Source organism: Poecile atricapillus, chromosome 30 (assembly GCF_030490865.1).
Source record: "Poecile atricapillus isolate bPoeAtr1 chromosome 30, bPoeAtr1.hap1, whole genome shotgun sequence".
Classification (NCBI taxonomy): Eukaryota; Metazoa; Chordata; class Aves; order Passeriformes; family Paridae; genus Poecile; species Poecile atricapillus.
In genome coordinates this window covers 4200887-4222862 of record NC_081278.1, presented here as the reverse complement: position 1 = coordinate 4222862, position 21976 = coordinate 4200887, and the positions used below count along the sequence as shown (strand labels likewise).

At 47.9% G+C, this 21976-nt stretch overlaps 1 pseudogene; it reads left to right on the top strand.

Moving 5' to 3' along the window:
• LOC131589821 (zinc finger protein 729-like) overlaps positions 1-21976 on the top strand; it is a 217138-nt pseudogene that overhangs the window by 165420 nt on the left and 29742 nt on the right.

The following is a 21976-nucleotide window of genomic DNA, read 5'->3' as shown; positions in this document are numbered from 1 at the left end:
GATGGGGAGAAGCCCTACAGGTGCTTGGAGTGTGGGAAGAGCTTCAGCCAGAGCAACAGCCTGATCTGCCACCAGATGATCCACACTGGGGAATGGGCCTACGAGTGTAGGGAATGTGGGAAGGGCTTCAGCTGCAACTCCAAACTCATCATCCAGCAGCGCATCCACACTGGGGAGAGGTCCTACGAGTGTCCCGAGTGTGGGAAGAGGTTTCGGAGGAGCTCCACTCTCCTCAGGCACCAGCGGGTTCACACGGATGAGAGGCCCTTCCGCTGCCCTGACTGTGGGGAGAGCTTCAAGCAGAACTCCCACCTCATCAACCACCGGCGTATCCACACTGGGGAGAGGCCCTATGAGTGTGGGGAATGTGGGAAGAGCTTCCGCCAGAGCTCCAGCCTCATTACCCACAAACGCATCCACACTGGGGAACAGCCCTATGAGTGTGGAGAATGTGGGATGACCTTCAGCCAGATGTCCCAACTGATCATCCACCAGATGATCCACACTGGGGAGAGGCCCTACGAGTGTCCTGAGTGTGGGAAAAGGTTTCAGACCAGCTCCCATCTCCTCGTGCACCAGCGGATTCACACAGAGGAGAGGCCCTTCCGCTGCCCCGACTGCAGGAAGGGCTTCAAGCGAAACTCCCACCTCTTCAGGCACCGGCGCATCCACACTGGGGAGAGGCCCTATGAGTGTCCCCAGTGTGGGAAGAGCTTCTCCAGGAGCTCTCACTTGACCAGACACCAACAGAGGCACCGGTAAGGGAAGCCCTGTGAGTGCCCCGAGTGCAGGAAGAGCTTTGTGTGCTGTCCCAACTCCATCCCCCATCAGAGGCCCCACGTTGGGCAGAGCCCTGATGACCCACGTTCCCAGTGATCTGCATTGGGAAGACAGTGAGCTGGTGGTGATTTTGTTTTGGATCTAATATTCTTTTGGTTCATCTTCATCCATTTAAAATTTACAAAATTGGAGTAACAATCAACAGATTCATCAAAGGCATCTAAAACCTCACTTTTTACTAGTGTTTCAAGGGAATCTGGGATTCAGGGAGGTACATGGGAGGGTTTTGGGGATTATTTAGTGTATTTGTCTCCATCTTTTGGCACTCAAGGAGATGAGAGAGTTTGATCTGTCACCTCAAAACCACTCAATGCCACCGGAAAGTACTCATTCCCACCCACAATTACTGGATTCCACAGGTCCTCAGGGTGTAATGCCTTAAGCATACATAACATACATTGCCTTTCATATTTTTCATATTCTGCACTGCCTAGGTTTGGAGTTTTGAACTTCATATTAAGTGTTGGTGACCTCTCTTCACAGAGTAGGTAGACAAAACAATTCCTTTTCTAGCTTGATACTAAGGGCAGTTGTTACAAGTTTCAGGCCCAAAAGCATAAACAAGGGTGGACTGAAGAGAGAAAACAAGAAGGACAGGACTTTATCATCTGAAGCTGTAATTGGACCATGAAACCAAGTATGGTGATGGACCTAAACTTCTAAAAATGTGAGACCTTGTGATCATTTGTCCATTTTTTTGTGGCCATTTTTGGTCCATCTTTGGTGTACTTTTGGCCAGGCTCTTGTACTGCCCAAGGTATATCATTTAAGGCCTTTTAATAAACTTTATTCTTAACTCTGTCTATCCTCTCTTCTAGGTCAGCCTTCTGAAGGCATCAGGTGGAATGGGGTTGGAAGGGGATTGGATGAAGTGGGATGCAAATCAGGAGGGGTGAGATGGGCATTGGGTAGGGCAGAATGGATGTGATGGAGTTTGGGAGGTGTGAAATGGGGGCAATAGGGCTTGGGAAGGGGGTCTTGATGTCCAGCAGGGATGGGATGGGTTGGGATTGAGACTGGGGAGGTGGGGTGGGGTCTGCAATGAGACAGCCAAAGTTTGGGGATAATGAACAAAGGGGAAGACCATTACTGAGTGAGTTTCTGGATATTCCACATTCCTGCAGAGATTTTGGGGTATCTCATGTTTCTGAGGTGGTTTTGGGGCACTCCCCAATCTTGAAAGACCCCTGATCTGTTCACCAGTCTTCACAGAAGTCATTGTGAATGCTGTTTATTTCTATCTTTAGCACACCTTTTATAGGGTTCTACAGGGTCTGCGGGCAGAGCAAGCTACTATTGGCTAACACACACAGTTTACATTTTTTCTCTTACACGCAAGGACATTGTTTTACTTTACTCTCTCTTCTGCATGAAGGTTTCAAGGACTTTAGCCTTTAATATCACGACTTATGTCAAAGGCTGGTTTGTGCATACAGGCCTTTACTAATATATAAAATATAGCAACAATTCCCCCTTTCTCTTTTTGCACAAACCAGGCTTTGGATAAGATAACATACAATTTAAACTGTCATCCCAATTAACACTATAAGTCCATCCCCCTTCTAGCACAAGAGACTTCAACCATCCAGTGATGCCTCAGCTGGCGAACCAGCTTCCAATGGGGTCACTATCTTCTTTCAGGGCATGTAACTCATTCTGTAGCTGTTGTAGTTGCTCATGGATGGAAGCTGAATGATCATTAAGATTCAAGCAGCACATGCCTTCAAACTCCTCACAACTATGTCCTTGTGCTAAGAGCAAAAATTCTATACTAACATAGCAATTACTACACAGGCTAAACACTTTATCTTAAGCTATTATCTAACTACTTTTAACACACGTGCTCTGGTATATATGTAGTCTATGTGTGAAAGCAATTTGCTGAAAGGGTAAACACACAACTACAATTTGCTTTATATACAGTTAGATGGAGTCTCTACACTTTTCTTAGATCTTCTGCAGAATTCCTCTAACACGATTCAGTCCTGGAACGTTCACTGCTCCCGTGATGTCAGCTGGCAGCTGATCGGTGACTGAGGGCTTTGATGTTCAAGTTGTTCTTCAGATCCTTCTAAATCTTAAAACAAAGGATACCTGAAAAATTGGTAGAGACACAACATCATAATAACAACATAAAATTTGTGTTGGTAAACTGTCTGTGTAGTGTTCAGACACAACTGTGTCCTGACAGGTCCACTTCTGATCCATGTCTGGAGTACCAAGGCTGTGTGGTGACTTCTCTGTTCACTGGATCTCGTGTGTTCAGAGGCACACAGTCTGGTCAGATGGACAGGTGACCTTTTTGAACCTGCCAACAAAACACAGACACTTCTCCCTTTGAAGTTAATAAATTACGCTAATTAAATGCTTTTAGGGCATCCATTTCCCCCGTTTTTCCTAAAAAAAAAAATAAAATGAGATGCATTTCTGTTCAACATTAACACAAAACCTTACGCACAATTAGTAAGAACTTATACCAGTTAAAAATCAATTAAATCTTAAACATTATTAATAACATATATAATATAAAACTGCTATTAATTACTAAAACACTGCACTAACATCCCATAGTTAGCAAACAAACAGAAACAAAACAATCAGTGAAGGATTGGGTAATCACCTCCGAAAAATGATTCTCCAAGCCCACTTCAAAATTGATCCAGCTGTCATATTAATAGGGTCAAATTGCTGAGTCAAAAACTGACTCAAATACTCTTTTGGCTTTAAACTGGAAAGATGCCTCTTAACTCATTTCTAAAACAAGGTTCTCAATAGTAGCAGCTATGAGATGCTTACAGCACAGCAAACTGTTAAAATGCATTTGTACAAAGCAAATGATCAGGAGCCTCAGGTACCAGACCAATTAAACCATGCAGCAGTTGGTTTAATCGGAAGCCTCTCCTATGGCAGCTGATCCTCAGCAATGGCACACCTTCTTAAAACTCTGGAAACACTGGAAAATAATAAAGCTATGAAAAACAAAAACTGCAGAGATTGCAACAACCAGTACCCCTGATGAAGTCAAGGGTGTCACAGACTGCATTCACTTCTATCCACAAGCAGTTTCTATCACAAGCTATATATCATAAGCTTTCTATAACAAGTTCTATCACAGCTCCTTCAGTTGTGGCTGTCTTCATATCTCTAGGAAAATAACTATAACTTTGCAGTTTAAACAAGTGTCTCCAAGAAAATATAAAACAATTTCAATCAAACAATATCTAAACCCAACAATAATAATATATGACAAAAGGAAATAACAAACTTAACCTTAAAAGAATATCTAAGTTAGAAAACTTAACTTAAAAGCATTCAAGCCTAAACATTATAAAACTTGACTATCCTTAATTCTATTAGCACTTAATCTATATTAAATGAAAACATAACTTAATCTTATTCTGTTACTACAAAAAAGCAACTAAAAGGTTGATATATACCTTTTAAACACAACATAACAATAACATGGATTCACTATAAAGATTATAAAGATGTAGCAAACACATCACAATTCTATGTCATCTAGCTTTGAGAATAACCCACAATAACTGCAAATGTTACTAAAAATACTTATTCATAATAGAAATTTGCCTAGTATATGCTTAAATTGGTTAGGATTTTAAAGTGCAGTTTTTCTAGAGAAAAACCACAACAACAACATGGGATTTGGCAGGTTGCCATCCAGCTTTTATAGCACTTTTCAAAAACATTAAGTCCAATTCTTAATCTAAAATCTAAAATCCAAATTGGTATATATGCAGTTATATGTGTTTTATATAACAAAAGGACTCACATTAAAATTACCTTATTGTGGAAAAAACAAGCAAATGGATAATATATACTTTAACTTAACTTTGTCTTGTACAGTAAAGTTCTCTTAACTAATTATTTTTTAAACCACAAATCTCTTCTGTAGATAACACTAATTGGAAGAAGGTTTTCCTAGAAGCTGTAAATCACATCATATTTTAACCTTGAGTTCTAAAACCAATTATTGCAAGGCAACTTCTGTTAATATTCACCTTAAACACTTTTTTTTTTTTCTTTTCTTTCTTAACTTTTAAAGAACCACAATAATTCCTCTAGTAAAACTCTAAAAACTGCAATTGCATAAACTCATAATTACTTAAAACACAAAATTAACTCTACAATGGTATATAAAAACATTTTGAAAACCCAGTCAATCATGACTCTCCAACAAACGGCACCATCCCGGTGCCCCCCCCCAGAGAGGGAGCGGGGGGGCTGAGCTGCCCACTCTGCTGCAGCTGCCGCTGCAGCTCTGCTCTTATCTTTCTTCACATTCTCCACATACCCTCGCAGAGAGGAAAAACGGAGAGAAAGAAAAGAAAAGCCTCACAAAGTTAACTTTAACAAATGCAGTTTTTTCTCTCAATCTCTCTTGTTGTTCGCTGATAGAGGAAAAAAGGCACGATTTTACAGAAGCAGGCGATGTTACACAAAAAGTCTCTCACGGCCAGATGCTAACAACGGCGATCATTGCAGCTTATCAGCATGGCCTTGGAACTTTTCTTGCGCTGCTTCTACCCCCAGGGTGCCTTTGTTCACCTTGCTCCCCCGTGTCCCCCTGGTTTGGGTGGAAACCAGTCTAAATTTGGCTTCTTTTCTTCCAGGGTGGTAAAGATGGAACTTAAATAAGATTGTAATGCTAAAAGTGACTCCAAAAATGAAGCAAATATTTCTGGATGTATCACATCCTGCCATAACTGAACAGATTCTGTTCGTTGTTTCTGCCGCTGTGACGCAGGTAGAATTACGGAGCTCACAGCCTCAGCATATTAATTACAATTTGCAAAGTTCGACCGAGAGACACAGTGTCCTTGCTCTTTTCCGTAATTGCCGTTTCCCATATCAGAGCCGATATATCAGTCCGTTCTTGCACCGCAAAAAGCAGTGTGAGCACTGCAAATGCTCAAGACAATTAGCCCATATAATGAGCATATCCAGGTCCTTTTCCTGGGCTGCTTCGCCTCGTTTAACGAGGATGCAGAGAAGCAGTTTATCTGCCGCCGCAAATTCCACATCCATGCTGACGGCAACCCGCAAGAGGGAAGGTTGCGACCCTTCTCCTTCGCCCTTGCCTTCTGGCCCCCCCCCAGCAGCCCTACTTCCACGTCTAACCGCTCCGCGTCTCACCGCGCTCAGGCTGCCTATCTGGTGCCGATCCAAGCCCACGACGATTAATGCCCAGATCCACTCCGCTGACTCCAAAGCCCCTCTGCCCGCAGGGGTGTCTCTGGTCGGAGCGCCAGATCTTGAAAGACCCCCGAACTGTTCACCAGTCTTCACACAAGTAATTGTGAATGCTGTTTATTTCTATCTTTAGCACACCTTTTATAGGGTTCTACAGGGTCTGCGGGCAGAGCAAGCTACTATTGGCTAACACACACAGTTTACATTTTTTCTCTTACACACAAGGATATTGTTTTACTTTACTCTCTCTTCTGCATGAAGGTTTCAAGGACTTTAGCCTTTAATATCACGACTTATGTCAAAGGCTGGTTTGTGCATACAGGCCTTTACTAATATATAAAACATAGCAACACCCCAAGTCTTAGGGTGTTCCTGAGAGCACTCCCATGGAGCCCCGTTGCCAGGAGTGGTTGCCATGGGCACGAGCTCAGAGCTGTAGCCAGAGTGTGTTGCCTCAGTGCTGGAGAGCAGAGAAATGATGAATGGCCCCAGACATCTCCAGTGTGCGTTTGGTGTCGAAATGAAAAATGAGGGATGAGACCACTATGCTTTGAGACGATTTATTGCTCAAGTAGCTCGATAAGATATCAGTCTCAAGGCATGAGATTAATAGAGGAGCAACAAGTCAGCCATAGCTTGTGGAAGTCAGAGTTTCTTCTCCACACAGAAATATAGAACATTTTGGTCCAATAGACCAACGGAAAACTGTTCAGACTATTCACTGAGTCCTCATAGACGTGTAGCGAACGTCGTTTATTTCTATCTTTAGCACACTTTTGTAGGGTCCGACAGGGTTTGTGGGGCTTAACAAGCTACTATTGGTTAACACATATTGTTTACATTCTTTTGCTTGTACACCATACCATTGTTTTTCTTTATTCTCGCTGTTCCAGGACAGTTTCAAGGACCCTGCCTTTAATATTGATGCCTGGATTGAAAGCTGGGTTGTGCACACAGGCTTTTACTAAAATATCATGCTTTTGATCTGTTAAAATGTTTTTACTACAATTCTTTTTTTTTTTTTTTCTGCAAAACCCAGGTTTTGGACGTTATTTCTTTCAGACTTTTACAGATACAGGATAACATACAGCTTACAATAACTATCTCTGTTTATACTATAACAATAATTCATCTCTCTTCTAGTAGAAGAGATTTTAACTACTTAGTAATGCTTTAACTGGTTAACCAACTTCTAACGGGGACATCAACTTCTTTCCGGGTGTGTAACCTGTTGTGCAGCTGTTTTAGTTGTTCATGGATAGAGACCAAGTGGTTAGAAAGATTCATACAACACATTCTCTCAAATCTTAAAACAGAGAATAATTGAAGAAAATTGGTAGAGACACAACATTATGATGATAAGATAAAACTTGTGTTGACAAACTGTCTGTGTAGTTTTCAGACATAACTGTGTCTTGGCAGCTCCACTTCTGATCTTGTTTGGAGTACTAAGGCTGTGTGGTGACTTCTCCATTCACTGGGTCTCATGTTTTCAGAGGCAGACAGTCTGGTCAGATGAATAGGTGACTCTTTTGAACCTGTCAACAAAACACAGGCACTTCTCTCCTTGAAGTTAATGAATCATTTTGGTTTAGCTGTGGTACACTTAATTGTAAATTCAGATTATATGACCTTTCTAAATTTTTGATATAAATATTTCATTATTCAAAATGAATTGTCTACATTTTTAATGCACATATGACATTAATTGAATGTTTTCGGGGTATCAATTCCTTTTGTTTTTAAAAGTGAGATGTACTTTTCTCATGCATATTAATATCAACACAAAACTATACAGATAATGAATGAAAAACTTACGGCAGTCAGAAATCAGTCAGATAATAATTAATAACATATGTGATACAGAATTACTATTAACCACTAAAACACTGCACCAGCATCTCAGAGTCTGCAAATAACAAAATCAGTGAAGGATTGGATAACCACCTCAGGAAATTATTCTCCAAGCCCACTTCAAAATTGATCCAACTGTCATATTAATAGGGTCAAATTACCAAGTCAAAAGTGACTCAAATACTGATTTGGTGCAGAAAACATCTGGATCTGTTGGCAAACATTCTGTCCAGATAAAGTCAAGGCTTGGCCAGGGCCTAGGCTTTAAACTGGAAAGATGCCTCTTAACTCATTTTCAAAACAAGGTTCTTAATGCTAGCAGCTATGAGATGCTTACAGCACAGCAAACTGTTGAAGTGCATTCTTATAAAGCAAATGATCAGAAGTCTTAGGCCAGACCAATTCAACCATTTAGCAGTTGGTTTAATTTGGAGTTTCTCTTGTGACAGCTGACTTTCAGCAATGATACATTTTCCTGGAATTCTGGAAGCACTGAAAAATAATAAAGCTACACTGGATTCAGCAAAAGCAAGTCTTCTTAAACAAGGAAAGGAGTAAAAAACAAGGGAAAACCTTATATAGGAACAGTTGCTTAGCTTGTTTGCCAAGATGCATCCGTAGCTAAAATCGAAAAATCTCAAATGACACATGTCTAAAAGGTAATTATACAAAGACATGTCAAAATATATGAGAAGCCGGCTATAAATACAACAATAACACTCTATAGATAATGTTCATCATAAAAATCCATAAATTCACATTATACAATGAATATGGCAGCAGTAAATGTCTGACAAAATCAAAATAGTATTTTTAGAACATTTACATCTTAATGACCAAAAATGAAATAAGGTAAACTTCTAAATCTCCTAGTAAATAACAGTCACTATTCTTTTGTGTTACCTATAGAAAAAAAAAACGGCAGAGATCGCAACAAACAATAGAACTCCCGATGAAATCAAGGGTATCATAGACTGCATTCACCTCTATCTACAAGCAGGTGTGCATAGGTGTTTCATCACAGTTATCTCAATCGTAGTCATCTTCATCTCTCTAAGAAAATAACTATACTTTGCAGTTCAGACAAGTGTCTTTTAACAGAACGTGAGACAATTTGAATTAAACAATATTCAAGCCTAGTAGAAATTAATTATGACAGAAGTAAAAAACAAAACTTCAAAAGAATACCAAAATTATAAAACCTAACTTAAAAACATTCAGACCTAAACAGAGTGAAACTTAATTTTGCTTAATTTTATCGACATTTAATTTGTATCAAATGAAAATATAACTCAGTCTTACTCTGTTATTACAAAAAAGCAACTAAAAGTTTGGTATATACTTTTGAACATAATAGAACAGCAACATGGATTCACTATAGAGATGATAAGGATGCAACAAATACATCACAATTCTATGTCATCTGGCTTTGAGAATAACTCACAATAATGGCAGATGTTACTGAAAATACTTATTTGTAGCAGGGATTTGCTTGGTATATGCTTACGTTGGTTAGGATTTTAAAGTGCAGTTTTACTAGAGAAAAACCACAACACAGGATTTGGCAAGTTGTCATTCAGCTTTTGTAGCACTTTTCAAAAACATCGTCTAACTTTTAATTAAAATCTAAAGTCCAAATTGGTATATATGCTGCTACACATGTTTTTTATAGCAAAAAGACTCATGTTGAAATTACCTTATTAAAATTTTAGAAAAAAGCAAGCAAATGGGTAATATATGGTTAACTTAACTTTGTCTTGTGCAGTGAAGTTCTCTTAGCTAATTAATTTTTAAACCATGAATATCTTCTGTAGATAACATTAATTGGAAGGTCGTTTTATTAGTGGCTGTAAATCATTCAGTATTTTAACATTAGGTTTTAAACCTAATTATTGCAAGGTAACTTTTTACTTCTGTTAATATTCACCTTAAACATTTCTAAAGAGGGGTTTTTCAAATTTTCTAAAAGGATCACAATAATTTCTCCAGTAAAATTCTCTAAAACTGCAAGAACTCATAATTACTTAAAAACACAAAATTAACTCTCAAAGGGTATATAAAAACATTCTAAAAAAAACAATGAATCATAACTTTTTAACAAATTGGGTACTATTCTTGGAGAGGGAGCGGGGGGTGAACTGCCCGCTCTGCTGCTGTTATCTCTAGGAAGTTTGAGTGAAGTCTTCGTCATCCCCCACATGCTCTCACAGAGGGGAAAAATGGAGAGAAAAAAACCTGACAAAGTTATCTTTAACAAATGCAGTTATTTCTCTCAATATTTCTCTCATTGTTCACAGACAGAGGGAAAAGGACATGATTTTACAAAAAGAGGCGATGTTACACGAAAAGCCTCTCAGGGCCAGGTGGTAACAACGGTGACCATTGCAGTTTATCAACTTTTAATTTCAGTAATGAATTATGAACTAGATATACCATATAGTTAGTGATTTTTTGACTATTTTTGTCCCCCTTTGAAGCTGTCTGAGCCACCTGTTTCTGTAACTGCTGATATTTGTCCCATGTGGCCTTGGAGCTTCTTCTGCAATGCCTCTGCCATGGGGGTGCCTTTGTTCTCCGTGCACGCTCCAGTGCTCCCCCCATGCCCCCCTGTGTCGGGTGGAAACCGATCTAAATCCGGCTTCTCTTCAATAGAGTTAATATCTTGTCCCTGTATGTCCACAATCAATTTAAAAACATGGCACATCTCCTTATTTTCTTCTCTCTGTCTGTCCCTCCTTCTCTCCAAGGGCAGTATAGACAGGAATGCTCGCCCAGCAGTGGGAGGTGGAGACAGCTGCTGCTGTAATGCAGGTAGAATTATGGGACTCACAGCCTGAGCAGATCTTGCTTTCACGTCTTTTAAGGTATTAATTACAATCTGCCAAGTTGGACCAAGAGACAGAGAGTCCTTGCTTTTCCCTGTAATTATTTTCTCCCGCAACTGGTCTCCTGTTTCTCTCCATTCTTCCACTGCAAAAAGCAATGGCAGGACCTGGAGATGCCCGTGCCCATTGCCTCTAGCCCATAAATGAGCATTTCAAGGTCCTTATCCTTGACTGCCCCTCCTTGTTTAACGATAATGTTTAGGAGCAGTATCTGTGCTGCTGCAAATTCATCCATGCTAGCAGCCCTGTGAATGGGGGGAGGTTCGTGACTCCTCCTCCCTGGGTGCCGAAGCCTAATTATCTCTTGTCTTCACCCCAGGCTCCTTTGTCCTGGTTTTCCCCAGCTTAGGCTCGCTTCCACGTCTCACCGCATGCAAACCCACCAACCCAGTTTGGATCCACTTCCACGTCTCCCCACTGCACAAATCTGCTCTGGCCCCGATTCGCCTCCACGTCTCCCCATGGCGCGGACCTGCCGAGCTCCCTCTGCCCGCAAAGGGTCCCTGTTCAGGAGCCAGGTATTGGAAAACCGCTCAGACTATTCACAGAGTCTTCACAGAAGTATAGAGAATGTAGTTTATTTCTATCTTTAGCACACTTTTATAGGGTTTGACAGGGTTTGTGGGGCTTAGCAAGCTACTATTGGTTAATAAATAATTGTTTACATTCTTTTCCATGTACACAATGCCATTGTTTTTCTTTATTCTCACTGTTCCAGGAGAGTTTCAACAACACTGCCTTTAATATTGTCTCCTGAATTAAAAGCAGGGTTGTGCAGACAGGCTTTTACTAAAATATCATCCTTTTACTCTATTAAAATATTTCCCTACATAGGGAATATAAATACAGTAAATACAGGATATGTTATAATACACAGAGTCCTAAGACTTTTCTCTTGTTGCCCAGGGTGTGTAGGGCATACGGGAAGAGAGGGAAATGGGTGCTTGTGCTCACCTACCTGCCAGGGTGTGCAGTGGTGCAGGGAAAATGGCCAGAAGCCCCTTGTCCTATGGTGGTTCCGCTGAAGCCACGAGCCCTGTCCCAGCCAGGAAGCGCCATCTGTGTCCTGCTGCCCGTGTGTTGCTGCCTGGATTGCTGAGGGCTCCCAGGTGCCTCTTGATCCAGCTCCTCTGGAGCTCCTGTGGGGCTGAGGCGCTGCTGGGCCAGGCTGGGGGAGACCCTGAGGGGACGGGGTGCTGGGAGGCCATGAAGGGATGAGGGGCTGCAGAGACTCTGACAGGACAAGGCAGTGGGAAGGCACGAGGGGGATGTGTGAGGGAGTGGGTGGCAAGGGGTTCCAAGGGGACAGGAGGCCCCTGAGGGGCCGGGGTGGTGGGAAGACCTGAGGAATTGGGTGTCAGCGGCCATAAGCAGCCCCCAGGCAGCTGCCTTGTTCCTGACACCCAGCTGATCTGGTGCTTCCCCTAAATGTCTCCCAGGCCTGCAGCAGAAGCCCTCGAGGCTGGGACACCACCCCTCCAGGAGGGTGGGGACAGCCCAAGGTGCACAGGCTGGGCTGGCTGGGGACATGCAGGGCAGGGTGGTGCTGCCAGGCCACGGCCACTGGGTGCCTGTGATAAGGGGCAGTGGGCAGAGGCAGGGCTGGCCACCAGCCCAGGACCTCACGGCTGCCCAGGCCATGGTGCTGTGACCGAGGCTCTCCTGACACAGAGCTCGGGGCCTGCAGAGCTGCTGCCACCATGGGGAGGGTGGCGATGTCTCCTCAAGCAGGGCTGCAGAGTTGCTGCTGCTGAAGAGGCTCTGGAGCCCCCAGAAACAGCAGCAGAGTGGGCACAGGAACAGCAGCAGCCCCAACGTCGGCACCTGCGCAGTGAGGTGTCCGCAGCAGCCGGGTGCCAAACAGGGAGTGGCTGTGGGCACAGCTGCCTTTGGTTTGGCAAAAGGCTTCAGCAGAATTGGCCACAATGGCTTTTTCTTCACTTGCAGCCTCACAGCAACACTTGGCAGCTTCAGCTGCAGCCTGTGCCCCTGACTGACTTGGATGGCCGTGTTTGAGGGCAGGCTCGCCTTCCACACTCAGGTGTCCCAAGGCAGCGGCATCAGCGCCATCGTGAGAGAGAGACACTGATGGGGTTCAAGCCTTGTGCTGCACCTGTCCTCCCTCTCTTCTGTGAAGGCATCTTAATGACAGATGCGTCAGCTCTGAAACTAAACCCTGGACTTGCTTGGAGCAAAGGAAGAAGCAGCATACGCTGAAAAAAAGCAGGGACTTACACGGCTCAGTTTTGCTCTCCACTTGGGGAACCACAGAATTCCAGAGCACTTTGTGTTGCAAAGTATCATAAACATCATCCCGTTCCAACCACCCTGCCATGGGCACAGGTGGTGTGCAGATACAACTGTCACTAGAATTGGAAGAACACTTTTCCATGTTGACCTTTTCTTCTCCTGGATTTCAAGCAAAGATGAAAAAATCATCTGGTGAATCACAGGTGAATATTGTAGCTCACAGAATTAGGAGTAGGAGTCTCCAGTGGCCCATGGTGTGTCCATTCCACCATTGTTAGATCACCCAGCTGGACTCAGCCCGTTGCAGCCTGGGCACAGGCACTAGGCTGGTCCATTTCAGCATCCCAAAGTTTTTGTGGCTCCCTGTGCACCCATTGCCTCCTGAATCCATTCTTGAATTCTCAGTTACTGCTGTGCAGGACGTAAGAACACAAGAATCGCTTGTTTGGCTCATTCTTGCGTTTGCTGCTCCTGCCTAAAGTAATCATCAGGATTATATGCTGATGCAAAGTTATAGCCAAACAGCAAAGACTTTTTCTGTAATGTCTAATAGTAAAACCTTGTGTGACTCTTCAGACACTCTAAAATCCAGGGTGAAAATGACAGCTTTGGTGTGTAAGAATCCTAGAAATTTTGACATGTGATTTTTCTAGTCAAGGATTTTAATGCCAATGCGGAAACTACAAAAATATTAAAACTTATTTTCATTAGCAACCCCTTTGAAATGGCATCAGGACACCTACAGGGGACAGGGTATGACACCAGGGACAGTACTTGGCAGTTCATGGCTTCAGATGTGGGAGATAAATATTTTGCCCAGGTTCAACCTAAAGTTCAAGTATTCCAAGGGTTTTGATTGACTGGTCATTGCAGGTAAATTTAATAAATTCAAAAGGATGTAAAAGCACAATTTCTGGAGAATGTGCACTAGGGAGAAAATTGGGAGAAAACCTTGAACACAGCCAGCAGGCTCAGGAAAAATTTAAAAAAGATAAAATTAAAAATAGATGTAGCTCTGTGGTTGTCCAGGCAGGACTCTTTGTGTCTGGGGAAAATGTTTGCCTTGTATCAGCTGCAACACAGACGGACATGCAGCAACTGGAGCCTTGAACATCAGAGACTGGGCTAATGTTTGTCCCAGAAAAACAGACCGAAGATCAGACTGAAACATGACAGTGCCTCTGTACAATCTAACCATCCTAGGAAACTCAGCAGTGGATGGTGTTTTTGTGCTACTGCAAACCCCTTCCATGGAAAATATCATTCCAGGAAGCTGCAACATCATCTGACAGATAGCAAGAGCGGCCAGCAGTAGCTCCAGGAGCTCCAGCCAAGACCCCTGCAGGAAGGAGCACAGTCCCCAATACATATGGGCTTTGGCTGCCCTCTGGCACAGAAGGCCCCCAGGGGCACAGGTCTCTGGGGCAGGAGATGGGCACCAGCACTGTCAGGGCTCGGGTCGGGTGGCAGGTCTGTGTCGGTGGGGACTGTGCCACACCTGCTGATTTCTGAGCTAGCTGGGCCCCAGGGCTCAGAGCAGCATTCGTGCCCTGGCCCACACGTTCCTTGTCTGTGTCACACCTGCAAGTTTACAATGGCCACCAGCCGGGATGTGTCCAAAGGAGGCTGTGCCAGCTTCTGTGCAAGGCCCCGTGCCCTTCCATCTGTGGCTGTATCGGCAGCCCTGGGGGCTCCTTCTGCTGCCCCGAGCCTGCAGAGCAGGGCAGCGTTTGCTGATGGTTTGAGGCGTTCCTAAAGATCTGGTCAGGCTGTCTTAGACACTTTGGGCAAGGGATTCCTTCCAACCTGGGCTACTCTGGGGGGGATGGGGGTGGCCCCAGGGCAGAGGGCAGTGTGTGCAAGGGCCCTTTGTGACATATGGTCACCATGAGATGGAAATGGACAGGGTGTCAAAGGGCCCTTTGTGACACATGGTGACATAGGAGCTGGCGGTGACAGGGCTACACCACAGTGCTCGGTGCATGCGACGGGACAGGACGCGCCAGAGTGGTGCTGTGAGGAGACCCCGCACAGCGCACTCATTTGTGTCTGACCTGGAGCTTTTCCGAGGCTTTACTCCTACAGGTGACCTTGTGGAAAGACTGCGGGCCTTGGTGGTCGTGGCCTTCCCGAGGCTTTTCTTTTGCAGGTGCCTGCAAGGCCGGACTGTGGGACTTGGTAACCCAGAGCTTTCCTGAGGCATCTGCCATCCTTCTGGCCTGTGCCCTCAAGGTCAGACTGTGGGACTCGGTGACCAGAATCATTTAAGAGGAGTCTCCTGTCATTGTGGCAGGAGCCCTCAAGACCAGACTGCAGGACTTGCTGTCCTGTAGTCTTCCTGCAGCATCTCTACGTCAGGTGCCTTCAAGGCACAACTGCGGGATTTGTTGACTCAGAGTTTTCCCAAGGCATCTCTCTTTAAGGTGCCCTCAAGGCCAGACTCTAGCATGGCAGGCAGATTCCTCAGCCTATTCAAAGTGGTCAGGGGGAAAAGAAAGAAGGACACTGGAGCTGCTCCAGCACAACAGCCTGAAGAGCCGGAGCAGTTCCAGCCACTGCAGGATGGTGAGTGGCAGAGCTGGGCCACAGGGCTGATGGCTGCAACCAGCTTGGCCCCATCCCATCCCACCTGCTTTGGACATGCCCACAGACAGAATGGAAGAGGGGCCAGGGCTGCCCCACCCCCCACAGCAGCCCTGCTCCATCCCCTGGCACATCCCAGGGCTGTCCCTGCCTGGGGAGTGCAGGGCTGGGCTGTGTTCTCCAGCCTCTCCCACAGCCCCTCAGCTCTGGCTGCGCTCGCTCTTTGCCAGATGCAGCCATGGACCGGACACAAGAGCAGGATCCCTCCCGTGGCCGCTTCCGCAGAACGCTGAAGGTACCTGCAGCCATCCCCACCTGGGCTGGGCCTGCTGTCACTGCTCAGCTGAGAACTGCACTTTTAGCACTCCATGGAACATGCCTAGCTTCCCTTTGTTCTCCTGCAGATGTTCCGGAAGTCTGTGCCCATTCAGCGTAGAAAGAACAGTACCACAGCAACAGAGAGCCCAGCCAAGCCTGACTCTGGGCTGACTGAGCTCCAGGCAGAGCCTGATGTCAGCCCAGATTCACCTGACCACTCAGAAAAGTTTGACACCTCAGTGACTGAAAACTGGGAAGAGGCTTTTCTCATGTCAATGACTGAGGATGTGGCCATCACAGACACTATCAGTGGAGAGACTCAGGGCCTGACAAAGACTGAAACCAGCCCTGATTTGGCTGAGCACTCAGAAGACTCTGACAGTGCAATGAATGATCACAGGGCAAAGGCTGACGTGGAAGTGACTAAGGACATGGCCATCACAAACTTCAGCACTGGTATGGCCATCACAGACACTGTCAATGAAGAGACTCAGGGCATGAAAAAGACTGAAACCAGCCCAGATTTGGCTGAGCGCTCAGAAGACTCTGACAGTGCAATGAATGATCACAGGGCAAAGGCTGACGTGGAAGTGACTGAGGACGTGGCCACCACAAACGCCGACACTGGAGTGGCTCAGGACATCGCAAATACTGACACCATGCCCACTCCCACAATTATTCATGCTCCCTCTACAGATTTCTTTGAGGAGAGAGGATTTTCTTCTCAGCAGGTACCCAGCCTGGGGCTAGGGTTGGAGGCCTCCCAGGGTCGTGTGCCCCCTCAAGCCATGGCCACTGGGCCCCCTCAGCCTTTCAGGCCAGCACAGTGTGGTGGGAAGGGAAGCACTTCTTGGGGGAAGCTGGGGAAGCTGATCCCTTTTACAGTGCTCCAAGTCTTCCCCATGCCTCCTCCAGGTGCCAGCCATGGTGAAAAACATTCACCAGAGTCTCATGTCCCATGCCACTGTGGGTGCCAGGCTGGCCATGAACATTCTGAAGCTGGCTGAAAAACACCCTGTTGATGTGGTGCTGACCCTGCTGCACTGTGCCCCATCATGTGACAGGTATGGGGCCCACGTGCCTTGAGAGCTCAGGGCTCACCAGCCTTTAGGGCTCATTGCCCTGCACAGTCTGTCCAATGGGGTCTGCCCAACAGCCAGAGAGGTCCAGGAGCCTCGGGCCCCTTTGTTTCTCCAGGCTGCTGCCAATGTTCCCTCCCTGCCCCTCAGGGCACTGGGGCTTTGTCACTTGGGCTCCCACAGCTGCATAGGTCATGGTGCTATGACTGAGACACCCCTGACACAGAGCTCTGATCCCACAGAGCTGCTGCAATGATGTGGAGAACTATTGCCTCGTCAGGACCAACAGTGGAGAAGGTGCTGGCAACACTGCTCTGTGTGATGGAGGATTGGCCTCTGCACAGCATGTGCACCTCCGATGGGGACAACAAGAAGGTTTTTTCCCTGGCTGTGAGTTTATGGGTCTTTGCTCAGTCCCACATCACCTCTCCAGCAGCTCTCCACCCTCTCCCTGCCTCTGGGAGCGCTGGGCTGAAACCTGGGCTAGGGGCAGGCTCAGGGGACACCAGGCCCGCTGCTCCCCCTGTCTCCTCTTGGGCCCTGCCCCATGGACACCTCGGAACTGAGCTCTGTCTTTGGGTGCTTCTTTTGCAGGCAACTCTGGTGCTCTGGGTGATTATCCAAGTGCCTGAGTGCCACGAGGCGATGATCCTTTATTCCGCCCGCCTGTTTGTGGCTCTGCTGTTCCATGTTGTCATCACCACCCAGCAGATGCCACCAGTGGAAGTTGACATCTTCTGGAGAGCATGCCAGGAGGAACACCGCCTTCCCAGCAACCCCAACAGGTGCCAGTCCTCCTGTCCTTCCCATGCCTTTGTAGACACTGCCAGTTTTCCCAGTGTGACCTGGGCTTTGCTCTGCACACAGGTTTGCAGTGCAGGCCATGAAGGCTCTGCTCTGCTGTTTGGACTATGATAGTGAGTTGATGGCTATGGAGCGCAAGCGTGGCTGGGACACGCTGCTCTGTGCTGACACCCAGCACTATGCCATGGGTCTGTTGGCCAGGTGAGACCCCCTTCTCCCTGCTACCTCCAGCTTTTGTGCCCTGTGCCTGAGGTGTCCCCCACAGTCCCCGTGGTCCTGGGCCAGAGGGTCACTGAGAGACGGCTGAGCAGACTGGAAAAGGCCGGGAGAGGATGCCCAGAAGGAGCCACCTCCCAAAGTACCCACAGTCCCTCCAGGGATGCTGAGGAAAGACCAGACCTCAGTGAGTCATTCCTAGGAGAGGTTTGCCCTCCCCACCTCAGGGTCTTGGTGCCTTTTTCCCCCCTTCCAGGGAGATGCACGGTGCCTCCCTATCCTTATGTTCTGGGATTGCACTCCGCCTGTTCCGGCTGCTCAGCGGGGAGGAGCCATGCTGGGATCTGCCCTTCCTGGCATTCCTTGTGGAGGTGAGCTTGATGGCCAGCACTACCTCACTGACCTGCCTCTCAGCTCTCTGCCCTTGCATAGCCACAGCTGCCTGGGACAGTGCCTGCTCCCTGTGCCGCTGCCTGGACCCAGCCCTGTGTGGTTCCAGGCTCCTGCCAGCTGGGTCCCCTCTCACTGCCCTGTGCCTTTCAGGTCCTGGATTGCCTGGACTTGCGTGCATGTGGTGACAGCATCCTGGAGATCATGTCAATGCACCTGCAGAATGAGTGCAGGCAGAGGCGTCGCCTGGCACTCAGAGGCCTCATGGTGCTCAGCAAGGATCCCTCGATGGTGAGGACAGGGCAGCGGCTGAAGCTGTGCTGGGGAAAGCAGCTCCTTGTGCTTGCTGGGCTTCAGGAGCTGAGGCAGCTGCTCCCAGCTCTCCTGCCTCACCTGCCTGAGTGCTTTGGGACAGGCCTTTGGCCTCTGGGCCCGGCGGCAGCAGAGTGGGGTTGCAGTGCCAGGGCCATTCATGGCTTCCCAGCACAGCCTTGTTTTCCACACAGGCCATAAGAATGTGCAGCCTGTCTCAAAGCCTTCTGGAGCTGCTGGGTGATGCAGACAGAGATGTGGTTGGCATGACCCTCCATGTGTTCACTAATATGCTCAAGAACAAAGACATCCTGATATCCAGTACCACTGCCCCAAAGCTGGCTGAGGCACTCCTGCTGCTCTTTGACCATGTAAGGCTCTGTGCCCCCAGCCACGAGCACTGGCTGCTGTACAAAACTTTGTGCTTTACAGATATTTGGGCCTTCACCCAGGTGAGCCTGGAGTAATTGGTATTAAGTTCTTTTTCTCTTCCTTTCCTCCAGGACCACAGCCATGTGCAGCTGCTCTCCCTTGACCTCTTCTTCAAGATGATGGACTTGGTAATGGATGAGGGAAAAAAGCCCCTGGAGAAGATTTTGAGCCAGAGCCTGATTCCCCTCTTCATCCACTGCCATGATGAGAACCAGCATGTGGCGAAGGTCAGGTTTTGTGTGATGCTGGTGCATCCCTGGCAGGGGCATTGGTTTCCTCATGCCCTAGAACCTCCCAGGCTGCAGCCTCCTCTGGGCCCTGTCACCCAGACAAGAGTCCTGTGCCCTTGGCTGCAGTGCCATCTCTGCATCTCTGCTGCTCTCCAGGCCTCTCGGAAAGCGCTGATTCGTGTGGCCGAGTTCCTAAAGAGGAGGAATCTCAAGCAGCTGATGAAGAAGGAGCAGCTGTTGAACTTTGCAGAGTGTCTGGTAAGGACAGCCTGGAAGCCCCAGCCTCAGCCTGGAGAAGACCCTCGGCCCCAGCACTCAGTGTGTGGTGCTGGCATCTGTGCCCCTGCCCAGTGCCCCTCCCAGGGGCACCAGCCTGCGCCCCACACACCGCTCCCTTCCCTGGGCCGCACACGTTCTTCTCCAGGCTCCCGTGGCCCCGAGCCGGGTGCCAATGGAGCCCTTGATATGCGGATAGAAAAACTCTATAACTCACAGAGTAGTTATGAGAGTAGGTATGAATTTATTCAGTGCTCAGGTGCATGGGGGATATCTCCTCCGAAAGCATGCACACCTTGGAGTCTTGTTTCTCCCTTTTTATTCTCTACAAACTGGGGTTACACAGTATGTCTAATACATATTCATTTGCTAACCCTGCCTGTCCCCGCTTCATACTAAAATTAGTTCCACGCCTATTTGCAGCTGCGCACTGCTCCTTGTTGGTCACTCTGGTGGTCGTCTGGAGGCCTTTGGGGCTGAAGTCAGCAATTTTCCTTCAGCTGAAATTTTCACCTTCTCTTTTTGTGCATGCTCCTTTCAGTTCTTTTGAACCCTCTCTTTCCATTTCTTGTGGCTTAGGGGTCCAAAAGAATCCAAGGAACCCCCTCACCCTATGATGCATTTATGCTTGCATCCTGTTTACGTATTCTAGCTCTTTATCTCATCCTGCAGTCTTTATTCTCTTCCTGCTCTTTTGGGAGCAGTCAGCATTTCACACGGGTTTTGTAGCCCCTTCTTTTACTCAAGGCAATTTTTATAAATGATTCCTAATTTCTCTGTTTCACCCTGGCCCAGTGGGGCTGTGGGCTGGGTCTGCACCGCGGCTCCCCGGGCAGCAGCCGGCCCTCTGCCCCCTCCAGAGCCCGGCGCCAGCGGCTGCTGGCCGGGCCTCAGGGCTGGGCGGGCACGGGAGGCCGGGGCTGGCCGCAGGGAGCGCCCGGCCGAGGGGCAGAGCCCGCACCAACCCTTCCCTCCTGCCGCTCTCTGCAGCTGGCACAGGACGAGAGGCAAGCAGCTGAGCACCTGCGCCGGGCCCTGCCGTACCTGCAGAGCCCACAGGAGTCCCTGCGAGCGGCGGCCATCAGGTTCATCGGTGAGCCACGAGCCCGGGCTCCCTCCCCGCCCCGCCGCAGCTCGGCCCCAGCCCCGGCTGCTGCCCCGGCAGCGGCACCCGGGCCCGGTGTCCTGGAGCTCCGGCTGCCCTCGGGGCTGCTGCCGGCCTCTGGCAGCCGTGCCCTTGGGCTGAGTCAGGATGCGGCAAGGGCCCGGGCTGAGCCCTGCCGGGGCGGGAGGGCGTGTGGCCCCAGGGCTGGCAGCGCCGCTGGCAGGGAGCTGTGCCGCTGGGGCCCTGACAGGCTCTGTGTTCCCAGAGATGGTCGAGGTACCCAGGAGGGGGCAGCAGGAAGAGCTCTAGGCCTTCAGTAAGGGTCAGTGAGTGCTGTCCGTGGGGGCTGGCCGGGAGAGCTGCAGTCTCTGCCCTGGCAACAGAGGGCTTTGCTCCCTGTGTGGACGAGGGGTGGTGTGGGCAGAGCACAGAGAGATTTCAGGGACGCGAAGCAGGGGGTTTGGGGGGTGTGGATTCGTGACCAGGACCTTGCAGCTGATCCCGTTGGCCACTTCCCTCCTGTAACTCTGGCAAGAGCAGGCTGGGATGGCCTTGGCAGGACATTCTCCTAGGATTCCCACAGATCCGGGCTCTGATTGTGGCTCTGTTCCTCTCTCTTCCAGCCTTTTAAGCCCTGAGGAGGAATGACAGCCCTTCCCAGACAAACATAGTAGTTCAACTGATATTCAGTGAAAGAGCTGCAGAAGTAGGCTCATCTGCTGCCTCAGAAGAAACAGTGTTCATTTAAGACCTCCAGATGCCATGGACGATGAGAATACCTTGACACCAGAAGAGACCAGCTGGAGCTCCAGGCACAGCTAACGACTGGCACAGCTGAGCCTGTGGGAAGCTCATGTGGCTTCAGCCCTCTCCCTGCCTGTAGATAGTTCCCTCCCTACAGCCCTCAGACACTGCCTACTCCTTCTTTTTCCCTTCCACTCTCCCTCCCTTTTGACAGCTCCATCCCCCCAGCCCTCAGACTGTGCCACCCCCTTTTTTGCCTCTCAGCTCATCCCTTTGCTTTGTCTTCCAGCAATAAACAGTTTGGCTTTTTCACTTAACCTGCATCTGTGTGGAGCTGAAGGGTCACAATTCTGGAGTTCTGTGACGCAAATCCTGAGCCCTGAGACACACAGGCCCCTCCTGCTGTTCTCTTCTGCACTGTGTTTTGTTCAGAGATGCAGAGGAACG